Genomic DNA, 15127 nt, shown 5'->3' on the forward strand with positions numbered 1-15127 from the left:
TCATGCGAATGGAGATGCTTCCTGCCTGGAGTCAAGGAGTGGGGAGCAGGGAGCTGGACTTCTGGAAGCTTACTCTGGGAAAGGGAATAAGGCTTGGTGGACCCCATCTGCTCTCAGGCTGGGGGGTGAAGGGGGAGGCATCTGATATTCTGACTGGGGCTCTTTGAAGTCTTCCAAAAAAACCCTATAATTTCACAGCTATAACAGAGTCTTTGTACTCCTAAGAAAGAGACGTAAATTTACCTTTGGGAAAATATTTCCATAGGTTCTTTCTTTGGCGAGCATTTTGCAAAAGCAAAACAGCATAATGACAAAGACTCCCAATGTGGAGTTAAACTGCTGTGCCTAATAAAAGAGCAATTTCCCTACTATACAAACACTGACCTGGACCTCATCATGGTAAAAGCTGCTCCTGAGACAGGAAGGTTTGCATCTAGACTCAGGGCTTCCAGAGGTTTCTGTAGGTAATTGTTGATGCAACATTACCATGCCAGGACTGTTCTAAGAACTTAAAAATGAAATAATTTAATCCTCATAATAACCTTATTTTGGGGGGCGCCTGGGTGGCTCAGTAAGTTAAGTGTCTGCCTTCGGCTCAGGTCATGATCCAGGGTTCTGGGATCAAGTCCCACATCGGCAAGGAGCCTGCTTCTCCCTCTGCCTGTCCCTCCCCCTGCTTGGGTTCTCTCTCTGACAAAATAAATAAATAAAATCTTAAAAACAAAACAAAGCAAAAGACCTTCTTTTTCCCCACTTTCCACATGTGGGAACAGAGAGAAGTGACCCGCCCAAGGCCACATGCCTCCTACATGAGCCTCACAGCCAGGCAGTCTACCTCAAGACTGGGCTCTTGCTTGCCAAGCCCTGCTGCTGCTGGATTCCCATCCTCTCTTGAAAACACTGTCACTGGCGGGTCTCACTCCTGCGTGGCAACACACAGTGGAGTGGCAACAGGTATTCGCCCATCATGTTGTTACCACACACCCCTGTCCTGGGCCAAGGGTCAGCTGGATATGGTATTGCTACTGCCCGCTTTTCCATGGCCACAATGCTTCATGTAGTCATCCAGCCATGCCTGTCCCCCAGGGGCAAATGAATGTGCCACACCACCCTTAGATTAGTTAAGTTGAAAATACTTACTTTACCAAATACTAGGCTAGGCACTGGAACAGATGTGTGGATATATATATATGACCCTACCCTGCAGAGCTCTCAGCCTAGTCAAGGGAGATACACACATGTGACTAATTACAACTGTAATAAATACTACTAAAAAATGGCAAGAGTAGGAAGAGTTGTAAAGGAAGAGACCTCACCCCTTCCACAGTTAGAACGTCACAGCTGCACAGGTGCCGCAAGGCCGCAAGGAGGCTGTCTTGCCACGGGAAGGGCGGAGGAGGAGAGGCCCAAGGGGTAGCCACGGGGCTTCAGTATCCAGGAACCTGCAATCTGGAAACCCTTACCCTTTGCTTCCAGAAAATGTCCTTGTATCAGATCTTTGATGATTTAATCCTTTTGTCTCTTTCTACAACTCTTATTATTTGGATGTTGGACCTTCTCAACTCATCATCCTACTTGCTTTCTTTTCTCCCTCATTTTTCTTTCCTACACATGTTCTGAGAGATATCTTCCACATTATTTCCCACTGCTCTTACTGAGTTTATGTCTACTTTGGTGCTTTCAATTTTCCTCTTCTTTGAATGCACTTTTTGAAAGAATTCTAGGGGTGCCTGGGTGACGCAGCTGGTTAAAGCATCTGACTCTTGGTTTTGGCTCAGGTCGTGATCTCAGGGCTGTCGGAGCAAGCCCTGCGTCAGGCTCTGCGCCCAGCAGCAGAGTCTGCTTGGGACTCTCTCCACCTCTCCCTTTGCCAACCCCCCAAAAATAAATAAATAAATCTTAAAAAGAAAAAAAAAAAAAGGATTCTGTTGGTCTTTCATGGATGCAGTTCTACTGAGATTTAAATTTTTTATCTTCTTTTAGCTTCTTTCTGCTTGTGGTTTCCTCTTTGTTACTCAAAACTGTTTTCTCTCTCTGTTTTGGCTTCACATTTTGAAAGCAAAGGCTGTCTTTATTTTTTTTATCGAAATATAATTGGCATACAACATATTAGTATTAGGTGTACATGTAATGATTCGACATTTGTATACAATATGAAATGATCACTATAACAAGTCTAGTTACCACTTGTCACCATAAAAAGTCACCCAAAAAAAGAACTTAATTCTTGTGATCAGAGTTTTTAAGATTTACTCTCTCGGCATCTTTCAGGTATACACTACAATATTATCAACTACAGGGAGCATGCTGTACGTTATAGCCCCACAACTTATTGATAACTGGAATTCTGTACCTCTTGACCCCCTACCCATTTCGCCCACCCCTCCAAGCCCCCCTTGAGCAACCACTGTTCTTTTCTCTGTATCTAGTTTTATTTGTTCGTTTGTTTTGGTTTTTTTGGTTCCACTCGTTACTGAGATCACAAGGTATTTGTCTTTCTCTGAAATTTTAGTCTTATTTCATGTAGCATAATGTCCTCACAATCCATCCCATGTTCTTGCAAATGGCAAGATTTCATTTTAATGGCGGAATAATACTCCACGGTATGTATTTATATGTGTGTGTACGAACGCACACACAATCTTCTCCACCTATTCACTCATTAATGGACACTTGGGTTGCTTCCATGTCTTGGCTATTGGAAATAATCCTGTAGTACACATATATCTGTTCAAATTAGTATTTTCACTTTCTTTGGATAAATACCTCATAGTGAAACAGCTGGATCATATGGTTGATTCTACTTTTAATTTCTTGAGGAACTTCCATACTGTCTCCACAGGGGCTGCACCAGTTTGCATTCCCACAAGTGTGCATGAGGGCTCCTTTCTCTCCACATCCTCAGCAACACTTGTTATTCTCGTCTTCGTGATCACAGCCATTCTGACAGGTGTGAGGTGATACCTCACGGTCATTTTGATTCGCATTTCCCTGACGATGAATGATGCTGGGCATATTTTCACGTATCTGTTGGCCATCCGGATGTCCTCTTTGGAGAAATGTCTACTCAGATCCTCTGCCCATTTTTATCAACACTTTTTTTTTTGGTATCGAGTTGTATGAGTTGCTTATATATTTTAAATATTAGTCCTTTATTAGATATATGATTTACAAATATTTTCTCCCATTCTTCAGGCTGCCCTTTTCTTGCCCTTTGGTTGATGGTTTCTTTTGCTGCACAGAAATTTTTAGTTTGGTGTTGTCCCACTTGTTTCTTCTTGCTGTGCTGCAGAGGCTGTCTTTAAACACCTGGTTGTCGAGGAGCCCTGTACATGCGGGCGACCTGATGATCTCTGCGCTGAGCAGAGAATCAGCTGCTTGGCTAGAGGCCCCAGAACGTTAGTCTGCCTTTTCTCTTGGACCAGTCTCCTTATAAAAGAACGTTTCCATCTCCTGCTAGGATCAGGTAAAAGACCCCTCACAGGATTCTGGGAGCCAAAGAGAAAGAAAGCGTGGCTAACTTCACTTAATCCCCAATTCTGAGTGCAAGAATGCAATTTCCAGGGGCGCCTGCGTGGCACAGCGTTAAATTAAGCGTCTGCCTTCGGCTCAGGGCGTGATCCCGGCATTATGGGATCGAGCCCCACATCAGGCTCCTCTGCTATGAGCCTGCTTCTTCCTCTCCCGCTCCCCCTGCTTGTGTTCCCTCTCTCGCTGGCTGTCTCTATCTCTGTCAAATAAATAAATAAAATCTTAAAAAAAAAAAAGAATGCAATTTCCATAGTAAAACTGTTAACAACCTACAATGGGGAAAATAATGTACTACAATAGCATTTCAACTATTATGGCTTTGACGACTTTCAGTGGTTAGGTAGGCACATCCCTTAGATTATCAAGACTATTAAAGCATCTCTACCTTGAGCCATCCATTTACTTTCTATGGGCAAGACACCCTAGAGATTATAGGACACCTAAAACTTCACCTAAATCACACAAATAAACCTTTAAAAGAATGAGCCCAATCTAGTCCCTGAGCCTATAATTGAAGAAGGCTGTGAATTCTACCGAAGAAACAAGTCTCAGTGACGGTTCCACAAGCCGTGACGTCCGAGCAAGATCCCGACTGAGAAGCAGTGCGTGTTACTAATGTTAAAGACTATACCTGCCTCCCCCGCTCCCAACAAGTGACTCTTAAATTATTAGAGGCTCCTTGTCTGCAGAGCACAAGCAGTAATACCCACCATCCTAGAGGAGATAATGAAGGTAGAGTGCTTATTACCAAGATATATTAGAGATATGTCAGCATCCAATCCGTGGCAGCAGTGCTTAGGAGGGATAACCTGAATTCTCTAGGCCGATGAAAGGGAAATGCTAAGATTGTTTTCAAAATGGAAAGCCTAAAAGGCACCCCCCCATTTAATTAATACTTCAAAAGTCCTATCATAGCCCTAAAAAGCATCTTTCCTGCCACACTTCAAAGCTTTATGAATCCTTGTCAAAAAAAGAAAACAACAGACTATCATTCCCGCTATAATACTATCTGGTATGTTTAAAATCTGTAATTAAACCCAATGACCAAATGAAGCACAAGTGTTCCAAGAATTTTCCGCTAAACCTTGCCCTATAAAAAGACAATATGCATTTTTCTAAACTGAAAATATACCAGCAGTACACCATTCCATCATGATCTTACATAAAAGTTAAAACAAACAGAATACCCGACACTCTGATATTATCTTCTCAATGATTCTGTCAACCTTACAATAGGTAAGATTTTCACAGTAGAAAAGTAAAGTTAGTATATGATATTCTGGAAGTATTTTGTTTCTCTTAAAAAAATTTTAAATGGTTAACAAAACAGACCTTGGCGGAAATACAACATACGGCCTCATCCTGCTTAACAAGGTCCTAAGTTTTTTCCTTGGTTTTTGTTTGTTTGCTTTTAATATAAGACAGACTACGTATATCTTTCAATACAACATTTTTCTGGCCAACATAAATATAAGGAAACTTTATATTCACGTCCCCTAAACTCATTACATAACATTAAACAAGACTGTGTGAAAAAGTCTCAAGCTGCAATCCAAATAAAATCTGCAGGTCACTGAAACCACCTACAGTCTGAAAAGCAAGGTGTCTGAAAATCAGGGGAACCCTCCCTGTGGAAGTGACTGCTGCAGAGCTCTTTCTTCCATCAACATCCTGACACCTCTCACAGCACCGCACAGAGACATTACAGTATAAGCGATGGGGGTGTAAACACAGCTCCGGTCTGAAATGTTTCCACCTGCGGCATCAGCCACTGACGGAAGCTCATCAGATGTTCCCAGCAGCAGAGCCACACAGAAGGAAGCACTGGGCCTCTCTGGCACCCGCTCCAGTCCGACTCTGCAGGAGCCGCCCTTCATCCCCTGAATCCCTGCTCAGCGGCTCTCGGCCCCCTTCCTCAACATTCAAGCCTCAATTCTTCTCCTTGCTCCCTGGTTCTAGGAAATGGTTTCCTTTTCTGTTATAAGTTTTGGTCTGCATTTTTTTCTAACAAATTCCTTTAACGCTGTACCACTTTATTACACGTGTAATATTAGGGTATTTTTAAGCATTTAAAATCTCGTATCTCAGATTTTATATATACTCTTTTCCCTGGGCTTTAGGAACCTGGCTTAAGATACCGTGTTGATGCGTCTGATCTTCCCTTTCCAAACTGAGCACAATGCCAGACCTCCAGAGCTGCATCGCTGCGTGGGGGCTGCACACACGGTCCAATTCTGCTAGTCTGGACTGGAGCCTAACGTGTGAGATGCACAAATCCCGAGCGCAGAGCTCCACGGCTTTCTACATGAGCACACACATACATGCGTGTGTGCATCCCCATCCCTGGAATACAACTACACAAGACATAACACATTCCTGTTGCTGCTTTACAGCCCTTTGTGACTAGTACCTCGCCACCAAATGGGACTAAGACTCCCAGTACTGCCACGAGAGATTAGTGTCCCTAACTTTACATACACTGGTCATGCAAATGGAAACGTAAGGGGACACCTCCCAGCTTGTTCTATGAGAATGGCGGTACTTGAAATGAGAGCACCACAAAAAGGTCACAAGAAAAAAAATGACAGATTGATACCCCCACGCAAATAGATACAGATTTCCTAAACAAAATATTGCCTATCGATCTAACAATATATAAAAGGATAATACAACATGATCAAGTGGGATTTACCTCAGAAATGCAAGGCTGATTCAACAATCGAAACGTAATTCACCCATTATTTTATAAAACAGAAAATTTCTACAAGCAATTCAATACACACCGAAAAAGCACTTGACAAAATGCAACACCCTCTCACGATTTAAAAACAAAAACAAAAACACAACACCTCTCAGAAAACCAGGAGTTAAAAGGAAAATTTTTACATTCAACGGAGGACCTCTACCAAAACAAAGACAAAACGAGAACTGAACCCTACTCGACACTGAGAACTTGCTCCCTGAGGCCAGCACATGACAAGAACACTGTAATGAAGGTGCTGGTCAAGGCAAGAGGGCAAGACAGAGAAATAAAAGACATAAAGATTGGACAGAAAAGGTTATTTTCAGATTACACAAGCATAGATTTCTTTGGATTTTCTACTTGCTCCAGTAAACCACCAGAAGCAATAAGTGAATTTATATTAAGGCCACGAGATAAACGAACAAGGTGAACCACTGCCACACATAAGCCAAGCGCTGCCCCTTACAACAGCGTTGGAACAGCACGAAGCCCTCCAAACTGAGACGTACCGCACACAACTGAGGGAGCTCACAGACCTCGCTACCTGGACAGGTTGACCAGAAGTCACACTATTGTTCACAGGCCAGTTCGCCCAAATCGATGCACAGATGTGACAGGGCCCCAGCTGAAACAGAAGGGAACCCGAAGCCTGTCAGCTGCGGAAGCTGCTGTCACTGGCAAAGCACCGCCCCTGACCAACGACTCCGCCGCAGACTGTGCGCAGAGGGCGACACGGACACACACACACACCGGAGCGTCAGAGCACAGGAAAGAAGCCAACGGCACGCTGGTCTTCACGCTCAAAGGAAAAACTTACCACCACTGCTTGGTTTTCAACATCAAACTCCTATAAAACATTTAGAATAGGACTCATTTTCTACAACTATTCAGGAGAAAGGTATAGAAATGCAGACGTGTATCATCTGAAGAAGGTAAAGAAGATAATGTAGACGGGCATATAAACCTCCGCTCTGGGAGCTACAGTCAATCACACTACCATTTATACAAATATTACTCAAAGGCAAAACAAAACCACTCAGTGATAATTGTTTCAAAATGGATTTTTCTCTTTAACTGAAAACAGATAAAGTTATGAAATACAGAAAACTGTTAAATTTACAATAAATTCCTAATAGTTTGAACAATTACAGATGAATTTGAAAGGAAAGATTTGTGAAAACTGCTTTAAAAACTCAGTGTCACTAACCATTCAGGCACTACAAAGAAGTTTTTAATTTTCACAAAAACCTCCATGACCCTTCTCATCTGCCTCTAGTGATCTGAACCTCTGTCTCTGCAAGCAGACAAGGTGACTAAATCCATCAATCTACTCATCGGCTCACTACAGGAGTCTAGTAGTGTGAGGCTCTGGGGGTGCAGCATTAATCTGGAATGAGCAGTTCCTTGCCTGGTGGGGGGCGGTGCATTTCACTGCAGGACAGCAAACAGCGCTAACAAGTAGACCCCAGAGTGTGCCGGCTGGTGAGAAGGGCGAGCAGGAGCGGGCGCCGGGACAGATGGGGACAGTGGTGCCGGGAGGAGGGTGATCGGGGGGACGACACACTCTACGGGTTCATATAATTACTGCTCAACCAGGAGACTGGGGGCGGGGGCCATGACAGACGGACGGAAGCCTGCGATAAAGCATCAGCTGGTGCACACATTGCCTGGCGCGCGCTGAGAAGGTCCTACGTGAAACGAAAAGCTCTAAAACTGCACATGAAAAGAACACGGGGAAACCAGCAGCTTCTTCTCCAAACACAATGAGGAAAGTGAAACAATCTGAGAGACAAATTATAACACCCACCATATTATTTCTGTGCATGAGGAAGTTGATGTTAATAATATTCAAACTAGGGCTGAAAGGGGGCTCACTGTACTCTCTCGGTTAAGACCTCAGAAGCAAAGGTGAGCCCTTCACGGAGAACACACTGGCCACGCTGTGCTCCCGTCTCTGTCCAAGCACTGCCCTACTGCGGTGCTCCACCCTGCACCATGTGTTCAGTCCCCTAGCCCAGCCCGCCTCTTTGCAGCACCAGAAAGGCCTACTTAACACGAACTCCCCTCTTCTGTACACCTACCACATGCTGGGGGCGCAAGCACATTTCACTGACGCTTACCAACAATTCGGATTGACAAGGAAAGGAGCACATACTAGGAATCTAAGCTAGAATGGCTTGGTGGTTTCCAGGGTGTCCCCAGGTACAGGGGAAAGGCACTGGTGACCAGGCAGCGGGGGACAGAGGTAGACAAGGTGTGCAAAGCCAAATGGTGGGTGAGCCTCCCAGGAAAAGAGAGAACAGTGTCAAGTGGGTGGACAGGGATAAGACAAAAAGGCTGGAACCACACCTGGGGAGCACAGATCTTTAGGGGCAGGGTAAAGGCTTACAAGAGCCCCGCCCTCACCCCTTAGAGACAGTGGGCTGAGGAGCAAGCCTTCCCTACTCACCTCTCTCCACGAACCTTAACGCAGCCTCCAACTATAATCAGCAGGAAAGCCCATGTTTGCCTAAACACTCCACACACAAGTTCGTTTCCCAGTGCCTTTGCCCCCAGAATTCCTACAGTATGGAAGTCTCTCCCCACCGTCTCCACCGGCATGAAACAGCACCTCCTTTAGAAAAATGCCCCAGATTTCAACAATTCGGGATTTTTTTCACTCAACAATCACTGAGTGCTGATAACATGTCAGATCACATGGATTCAAAAAGCAGTAACGTTAGAACCTGGCCCACGAGAACTGACAACCAAGGAAGTGAGACAAGCAAATAAAGAAAGTTGAATGAGTTACCAGCTAAGCCTGTGTGTGCAGAGCTGATGCACAAAGATGCCAAAGCCCAGCCCTGTGGTCCAAATGAGAGAGAGGGAGACAGGCAGACACACACACACACACACAGCCATGTCCTAGAGCAGAACCCTCAAAGTTTCCCCTTTAAAAAGAATGAATGTTCCAAGCAGAAAAGGAGAAACAAAAGCATAACGGGGGCGGGGGGTTGTGGCATGAAGAGGCACCAGCCGGCAGTGCTGAGGCTGGAGCCCATCAGAGCCGAGCTGAGGGCGAGGCCCGTGCAGAGGAGGCAGTGTCTCACAACATCGCTGGCATCAGGGCAAGCGGGGGACAGACTGGAGCTCAGCATTCATTCTCACTGAGGGGCTACTGTGTGCCAGGCACCACGAGCTGTTCCCTCATGCTGGGCACTCATAAAACTTCATCACTCTTCTGGAAAGCATTTAACACCTTTTACTGTAAACGTATAGATGTCCAGATTATTTACATAAATACAATTATAAAATAAATTCACACGCTCACATATAAATGTATTTTTAATCTGTCTTCCCCACAAGTCAATTAGCAACTTAAGCTGTCAGACCGGATGGCCACGATCCCAGAGGAGTGGCAGAGGCCCAAGGAGATTAATTCCCAGGGAAGCGATCAGGCCCTGGGAGCCCAACCGAGGCCCATCTCTTGAGAGAGCTAGAATGCGGTGTGTGCTGCTATAGGAAGAGACTCAACCACCAATCTACAAAGGCACTCCTGCACGATGACCGGCTGGGCCGCCTCAGTGACGGGATATCCATAAAGATTTTTCCATGAACAAATACATGAAATCAACAGTTTAAGATGATCTCTTGGATTTAAGTGTCATGATATATTCTATGCTCAGGTTTTAAGAAAATATTAAAATTTATGACGGGGGACCCTGGCTGGCTCAGTCAGTAGAGTGTACGACTCTTGACCTCGGGGTTGTAAGTTTGAGCCCCACATTGGGTGTACAGATTACTTAAAAAATAAAATCTTTCAAAAAATAAAAAATTTATGACAGATGTTTAACGATCTGAATGTCACATTTTCCATGGAAATCTATTTAAAGGTCTTAAAGGAAGAGTCAGTAACTAAGTTAACATGTACCACCTAGCGAGGCACCACAATACAGGCTTTGTAGGTTAACAAAAAGTAACCGATCTCGTCCCGCTCTGCTTTTTCTCACCTTCTCCACCTGGAATGCCTTTCCCCAACTACCGCGAGCCCCACTCACCATGCCCGGACCTGCTCCCTCAGGAGGACACCGTCCCCCTCCCTCTGAGCTCCCCATCACTGTCTTCCCCATCAGGATTCTCTACCCGGTCTCGCCTGCTCCTGCAGGATCTGCCCTACGCACCTCAACCCTGCTACCATGGGAGAGTAACCTGTCCAGCATGCAAGAAAACAGATGTCCCTGGGGGTGAAGACAGAAGGAATACACATGAGCAGATGGCAAATTTTATTAAGAGGCCTTACTGTCAGGGAGAGTGAGAACTCTTAAGAATATCAAGCAAACAGAAAAAAAAAAAGTGGCAACTGTTAAGCTCAAGAAAACAGGAAAACAAAAAGTTGAACTAAAAGGGAATATAATCATGCTACATTCACCAGCTCAGTAGTGAGCAACATTAACAAAGTCAAAACAATTCACCAAATTATGGATCTAAACAAAAATTGTGCTACAACTATGTGGGGGAAGATGGGAGTTCAAAATGTAACTTTTTCTAAAAGTGATGCATCGATGGCCCTGCCTCTACATAGATATTGCTGGGAACCGTGGACAGAAATGCTACAAGAAACAGATAAGCAGGATTCCAGGCAGCTCTGGGAGGCGGATGGTGGAGGGCAGGACAGGAGCCCGCTGGGTTCTGCATGAACCATTCAACACTGTTTTACATTTGAACACATGCACGTACCACCCTCTGATAGAAGTGAAATTTCTAAGTAAGAAAAAGAAACAGAATCTCTAACAGAAGCACTTCCAGCAGGACATAAGCGTTTTCCTACAATTTTACAACCACGCTACCCCCTTTCCCCCTTCAACAGTGTCTCTCCACCCTCAGGACGCAGGGCAGCTGAGGACAGCGTGCATGGCCTGAGACCTGGCGTCAGCCTGCCGGCTCCGTACTCTTGAGAAAGCTACTGTAAGCTCTGAACCTGACCTTTCCCCGCCCGTGACATGAAGACACCACCACGGACCTCAGGGACCCGGCTGCGTTGCTCAGCACCCAGATGGTAAGTGTGAGGATGACCGTACACCCTGCACCTAAGTCACCCAGATGCAATCCGTCTCACTACCCTCTCCCCCTTCACACCACCGTCCAGGCGGGCTTTCATTCTGACCACGCCCCCACACTGCGCCGAGCACTTGCCAGAGTGTCCTCCAAGTCGCCAAACCCGAAGGCCAAACCTCAGTCCTCATCATGACCTTTCCTGACACTTCAGAGAGTTGATCACATCCTCCTCCTGGACACTTCTTCCCTTCTTCCCATGGTGCCAGTGCTTGTGGTCTTCTTCACACCTCCTCTGTGCCAAACACTGCTCATGTTCGTCCTTGAGCACTCGATGGCAGAGTGACCCGAGGCTCAGGCTTGCTTGTCTTCTCTGTGCTCACTCCCTCGGTGACCACAGACTGTCACTGCATTTTCATGGCCACTTCCAGCTCAGACTTCTCTTCCAAGCACCAAATGGCTATTTACAACTGCCTACATGACATCTCTACTTGGATCCCTAACAGAATCACAAACTTAAAACGCCTACAGTGAGCCTCCCATCTGCCCCTCTAAACCAAGTTCCACCCACAGCCTTCCCCCCATCTAGTTGCCCAGGCCAAGAGCCTTCTAGTCAACTCAACTCCTCCCCTTTGTCCTCACATGCCTTATCCAATCTGTCAGCAAATCCTACTGCTTCTAGCTTCTACCTTTGAAATACATCCAAGGCCCAACTGCTTCTCACCACCTCCAGTTTTCCTGCTCCAATCCCAGCCTCCGCTGCCGCTCACCTGGTTCCCTGAACAGCGTGCCGACAATCTCCGGGTTGTCCTCTACTCTCCCCGACCCTCCAACCCCCACCACCAGTGTCTATTCCCAACACACTAGCCTTTCAAACCTCAGCCGAATCTCAGGGCTCAACACTGAGGGAGGGACAGCTGCCCTCCGGAGCCGACAGCCAGCACCGCCTTCCTTACCCTAGCGACTCTTTGTTTGGACAAACAGCCCCAGAACCTCACAGTTCAATCTATGTCGATTGTTCTCAGCTGCCCTGACGCTAAATAACCTATCTTTATTCACCAAATGGGGGCTTTCAGATGGGTCTCCGGGCAACCTTCCTTTCTGTCTCCTGCCTCCCCACACCCCATTAACCCTGAAAATAATCTCCATACATATTTCAGCAATTCAACTCCTCCAAAACTTTGCTTTGCTTTCCTAGAATTCTGATTGTAAAATACCTCCATCCCAAGTTCTGCCTTAAGAATGCAACACCCCAAAACAAATCAAGAACCAAGAACCTGATCCATCCTGCAGGGGCTCAAGTGGACCAGGGCACTCAGGTACATCAAGGGCCCCGGATCTCAGAGGAACACCATTAAGTCGATGCTGTACAAAGCCAGGCTTACTCGTGTGGCCTCACCAGTTGTCCAGAATTGGGGGAAACAATTATAGAAACACTGGTTATAAGGTATTTTTCCTGGGTTTACATATTTTCAAACGGGGGGAGGGGAGGGGAGGGCCAAACTAGAAGCAGCAGATTATATCTCGGTGCTCAAAGTTCCAGTGAGCCAAGAACGGGCTCTCAGTTCCCTGTCAGGCATTCGTTCCGCTGCACATCACATTAAGAAGAAAAATTTTGTGTAATTTCTGCTAAATATGAAACTGTCTTGGGCTCTACCATGACGAACGATTTTTAATAGCTAATGCTGATGAAAAGTTATACTTGATATTCTCCCTCTTGTTTGGATCCACTAAGAAAAGAGAACTTATTTTGTGGCAAGCATTAAACACTACTTCATCCAGCATTTAGTGAAAACTACCCATGGGTCAAGCAGAAAACATGCAGAAACGAAATAACAAAATCTTTGCTCTTATAGATGCAGAAACAGACTTGTACCCAATAAATATAGCCCACTGGTACAGGAAGAAACATCGAAATGTGCAGGAAGGGCGGGGAGGAGACAAGGGATGTAAACAGCTGGGCATGGCCTTCTCCAAAAGACAGCAGAGTCACACCTGGCACAGCACACAGAACAGGTGCCTCTCGTAGCCAAGAAAGGGTAGAAGGAATCAGAAAAAAGGAGCAAGACTTCCAGGCCTTACTTGGAAACTGAAACTTCGTGACACAATTTTCCTTCCCTTCCCTAATACCTAATCCTGGCAGAAACAAAAGTGGGTTTGGGGGAGAAAGGAGAACAAAGGAGGAAAGTGAACTGACCCCCAGAAGGAAATGGAAAAACAATCCAGGCTCCTGCCCCTTGGACATCTAAGACAAACACACTTGCCAAAGTCAAATTCAACGTAATTATAATGATTTTGAATTCTGAATCCATGAAGTCTAAGTTTATGGGGCTTTTACACCAAAGCAATGTATTGCTAAAATCTTACCAATGCTAATACCACAAGACAGATTGATGAATCTTCTATCAACGATCTGTCCTCGATTTACCACTAGGCCTACCAGAAAGAGCAGTCTTTGGAAATAAGACAAACTGGAATAGAATCTCAATTCTATAACCTCCCAACTGTGGAGTGCAGCACAAGTGCCAAGGTTACAAATTAACAAATCACAAATAACCCAATCTCTGGGGCTTAGTTTTCCTCTCATTAAAGTGGGGGAACTGCCACCGAATAGCCATTGCTAACATTTGTGAATGCTGAGCACATTTCACATTTCTTATGGCATCTTCACCACAACCCTGGGAGAGCGGTCCCATCACCAGCACCCTTTGTCAGAGGAAAGAGCTAGGTTTACGTAGTCAGTGAAGAGGGGCGCCTGGGTGGCACAGCGGTTAAGCGTCTGCCTTCGGCTCAGGGCGTGATACCGGCATTATGGGATCGAGCCCCATGTCAGGCTCCTCCGCTATGAGCCTGCTTCTTCCTCTCCCAGTCCCCCTGCTTGTGTTCCCTCTCTCCCTGGCTGTCTCTATCTCTGTCAAATAAATAAATAAGATCTTAAAAAAAAAAAAAAAGTAGTCAGTGAAGAGTTGGCATGGAGAGAGAGCTAGGTTTCGGTAGTTAGTGAAGAGTTAGTAAGTAAGCAGCCAAGCCAACATCTGAATCCAGAGCCCATAAGAATAAAACACGAGTAAAAAGCACAGGCTCCAAAGCCAGACTGAGTCTGAATCCCAGCTTTGCTTTTTACTAACTTAGTAACCTTTAACCTCTGTTTCAGTTATGCAAATGTGAAACGGGCAAAGTGTAGCCTCATTCAGGGGATTACTGCCAGAGACTCACCTAGGAGCTGGATGGCCCAGTGCTGACCCTGTTGGGGCACTCTTCTAGGGCACATGCTGCTACTGTCACAACTATCAGGGACAGGACTGTCATCCTGCCTGCCTCTCTCCACACATAAAAGGCACTAAACAACTAATATTTCTTCCCTCACCTACTCTGCAAAATCAACTAGCTTTTCTTTGTTTCTAGTATATGTCAAAGAAACCTTAAGACAGATGAAAGAAAAATCAAAACAAAAGGAAAAACCAAAACACAAATGTAGCAAGAGAATCATACTCACAGTTCTGAAGGCCACGGTAACTCTGTGAAGAAATCAAACGTGGGTTTAAAGGAAATGCTCCCGGTTTCTCTTTCCTCTTTCCATAGTCCTCAGAGAACCTGACAAGGAGAGACAACATGCGCATTAAAACCCCCTTCCTTTCACTTCTTGAAGCTCTACTGAACTCACCCCTCAGCCAGTTCCATCACCTCCCACGCAAGCCTACTGGGCAACGCCTGGGATGAGGGGTGAGAAGAGGGCACCACGACCCTGTCTTCAAACCTATTTCTACTTAAGAAACACACAGGAAGGAGCGCCTGGGTGGCTCAGTCGTTAAGCGTGGGCCT

At 45.6% G+C, this 15127-nt stretch overlaps 1 protein-coding gene across 2 annotated transcripts in view; it reads right to left on the reverse strand.

Annotated features, from left to right (window-relative positions):
- The window catches only part of LOC123786219 (focal adhesion kinase 1-like), a 109301-nt gene that overhangs the window by 71924 nt on the left and 22250 nt on the right, over positions 1-15127 (reverse strand). For both annotated transcript variants that reach the window (XM_087860455.1, XM_087860454.1), the window contains exon 4: positions 14802-14899. The gene's annotated coding sequence lies outside the window, so the exon portion shown is untranslated. The remainder of the gene's footprint in view (positions 1-14801; positions 14900-15127) is intronic.

The sequence above is a fragment of the Ursus americanus genome, unplaced genomic scaffold (assembly GCF_024610735.1).
Source record: "Ursus americanus isolate L20-20 unplaced genomic scaffold, mUrsAme1.1.p SCAF_65, whole genome shotgun sequence".
Classification (NCBI taxonomy): domain Eukaryota; kingdom Metazoa; phylum Chordata; class Mammalia; order Carnivora; family Ursidae; genus Ursus; species Ursus americanus.